This window comes from Crocuta crocuta, unplaced genomic scaffold (assembly GCF_008692635.1).
Source record: "Crocuta crocuta isolate KB4526 unplaced genomic scaffold, BGI_CrCroc_1.0 scaffold29, whole genome shotgun sequence".
NCBI classification, from domain to species: Eukaryota; Metazoa; Chordata; class Mammalia; order Carnivora; family Hyaenidae; genus Crocuta; species Crocuta crocuta.
Genome location: NW_027533280.1, coordinates 1,420,435 through 1,423,676, shown reverse-complemented (window position 1 = coordinate 1,423,676; position 3,242 = coordinate 1,420,435). Strand labels below are relative to the sequence as shown.

The 3,242-nt window shown below is 62.0% G+C and overlaps 1 protein-coding gene across 1 annotated transcript in view; it reads left to right on the top strand.

Moving 5' to 3' along the window:
• The window catches only part of AACS (acetoacetyl-CoA synthetase), a 47,370-nt gene that overhangs the window by 259 nt on the left and 43,869 nt on the right, over nt 1–3,242 (top strand).

The following is a 3,242-nucleotide window of genomic DNA, read 5'->3' as shown; positions in this document are numbered from 1 at the left end:
TTCCCAGTTTCCTCCTTCGGGGGCTTGGAGGAGCCACTGGAAGTGGGGGCCCCTTCTGGGGGGGACTCCTGACTGTGGCATCTGCGTCCCTGGGAGGGTCCCCCAGCTCTCGGCCTTGGAACTTGTGGGTCCTGAGGGCTCCCTTGCTAGTCTTCCTCCTCGTGAGGCGAGGTGCTCCCTGGGGTGTTGCACCCTGGCCTGGCGGGGGCTTCCTTCCAGATGTGGGGTCTTTCTGACTTGTGGTTCTTCTCCTGTGTGTGTGTGTGGGGNNNNACTACAGGGCCAGGTGTGGGGTTCAGGCACCCGGGAGAAAGAGGGTCAGGTAGGAGCCTCAGGGATTGGGGCGGAACTCCTTCCCCGCCTGGTGACACTCCCAGCCCCCAGCAGAAGCTGGTCCCAGGCCCGCCACCCAGCCGCCATCCTGGCTTTCAGGAGCCACCGGGCTGGGTGTGAGCTGGGCTGAGGAGGCCCTTTTCCTGGGTGAGAAGCACTNGCGTCTGACTTCCTGCAGGACCCTGCCCGCCTCCGGGGGTCTTCAACTCCTCTGGGCCGTTTTCCTCCCCGTCTGGGCCCTGAGGTGGCTTTTGGGCCCCTGTGCTTCTGCTGGTGGCATCCCGTCAGTGTTGTCCGTCATCGCCACGGAAACAGAGACTTGTTCTCTGCCTTGCCTAGGGGAGGCCCTGCTTCCCAACGCTTCCCCCGCCCTTTTCCTGGGCCCCTCGTTCCCTCCACCCTGAGCGTGGGCTGGTTTTCCTGCTCTTCCTCCTCCCTTCGGTGCACCCTGCCTGCTTTGCCGGGGCACAGGTCTGACTTTGCCGCTCCTTGGCTCCGAGCTCACAGTGGCGCCTTGTTGACCGTGGACTTGCACACAGTGCCCCTGGCAGCGTCCAAGCCCTCCACAGCTCGCCAGGTGTCAGAGCTCCCGCTGAGCCCCGTCCTTAGGCGGACCCCGCTCTGTCCCTCTCCCTCTCTCCTGCTCGCTAGACGCTGAGCACTTTGGAGACAGACGTGGCTTTATTACTTTATTATTTTATTACGTGGGTCCCTTCAGGTCGTAGTCGGTAGATGAACGTGTGTTGGGTGGGGGGGCGAATGGACGTGACTCCCGAGAAGAGCCAGGAGTGGAACATTCTTCGCCTCGATTCCGTCTCCGGCTCCTCTGCCAGCAGTGATGTATTCTGCCCTGGGCGGAGCTAGCCCTGCCGCTTGGGGAAACGATCGCACGTGGGTTGTGATGTGGGTGAGACCCATCCAACCTGACGACTGGGATTTTGAACTGCCTCCGCTGCTTTACTAGCAGTGTGATCGGGAGGAAGTCACCGGCTCTTCCCAGGCCTCACTCTCCCCGTCTGTGAAACAGGCATGCTGGGATGGCCCGTGTCAGTGGGTGGTACGAGGGTGACGGGAGGTGGTCAGGCCCGGTGGTCACCTGCACCTGGCCTGCGGGTTGCTGTGCAGACACCACCGGGCACTGGCGCCTCCCAGTCTGCCTGCTCCGTGCTGGTGGGCCGGGGGCCCGGGGCCAGAGGGGAGCTGCGGACTTAGGACTTGGCTTGGGCAGTTCACACACTGGGTGACTGCACGGGAGAAGCCGTATTTCCATCTTCTTTTGAAAACCTAAAGGTCTGTGATGCTGGGTCTGTCTCTCCACGTGGTGGCCATGAGCTGGCCCCAGGACGGTCCCTCTCTGGGCCTGGGGGTGGTTTAGAGCTTGGCGTCTGTCTCTGTGTCCTGTTCCGCTCCTGCTGGCTAAGCCGGCTGCTGCTTCTCTCCCTTCTGGAGGCCTGGCCCTGCAATTCTGGGCTTTAAGATTCATCTCAGGTGCTTCCTTCTCTTTGATCCTTGTCTTTGAATATTTTCTCCTTTTCTCTGCTCTCCAAACACGCGTAATTTGGACTTTCATCCTGTCTCACCTTTTCATTAACTTGTGAGCATTCTAATTGCTTGAAACACTGCACCCTTGAACTTGAATCCTCAGCACCCCCTAGTGTTTTGTGTGTCGCCCACACGTACAGAGAGAGCAAGGGACACATCATCCTGGGTCGCTCCCAAGGGTGGAGGGCGGGGCGGGGGCTTCTCCAGCCTGGCCACCTCTCCGCGAGCCCAGACCGGGGCTGGCTGGCGTGGGGTCTCGCAGGGTCCTGGCGGGGTCCCGTATTCTCCTTCTGACGACTCCCAGGGCCATGAGCTGGTTGGCTCTTGTGACGGATCCCGGCTGACCTCGCCTGAGGACTCCCCACACGTCTGCGTGGACCTCAGGGGCCCCCCGGATGTAGACTCCTGGGGACAGCCCAGCCTGTGCGCGTGTGAGAGACCCCGGGAGATGCGCCACGGGCGCTGGACCCGGTCATCAGGGGAGGACACCCGCTTTCAACCGCACGCTCTCTGTGCCAGGTGACTTTCTGGTATGCCACAGGCTGCAAATCGTGTCGGCCTTCGGGCGGCTGGGATAGTGTTCGCCCACAAATAGAAGGCTCGGTCCCCGCTCTCAAATAGGTCATGGGCGGCTGGGGGACCACGCTCACGCAGAACGGGTGCACTGCGGGTGCGTCCGAGTAGGGACAGCCTGCTGTCAGCTCCCGCGGTTCCCCGCGTGCTGGGCTGTCCAATTGTGAGCTGACACCTGGCCGTGTGGGCTTCTCCTAGGTGGACGGGAAGGGGGGCTGAAGGGGGAGGGAGACTTGCAGAGCTGGTGCCCATGGAGGTAGTAGTAGCTTTCAGTGGGCGTGTGTGCACTGGCTTAATCTCAGTGACCTGGCCAGGCGGGTGGGGTGCTGCTGTCACCCCCACTTCCTGGGCGGGAAGCACACTTGGTTGGAATGTTGCAGCTGTGAGTGGCGAGTCTGTTGTTGGTTTCCNAGTCTGTGACGGGACAGTGCCTTAGTGTGGCGGACAGCAAGGCAGGAGCTGTGGTGGCTGTTAGGACCCAGGCTCAGGAGGCACCCTTGGTCATTGGCTAATGTCCTGTTGGTGACACAGATGCGTCCTGCTCCACGTGGGGAGGGGATGGCACGGGGACGTGAGTGTGCGGGGACGGGAGCCTCTGGCTGGCCGCAGCCAGCCTTCTCTTTTCTCAGGAGAGGCAGAGAGCCTGCTTTGCTCCTGAAAACCGGGACTTAGTACGTGGGCAGCTAGTTTGGGTTCTTCACGAACGTCGTGCAGGCTGAACCGGGCACGTCTGTGGTAGGTTGTCCAGGCCTTTGCCGGGGGTGGGGGGGCAGAAGCCCCCGGGCCCGGCTTGC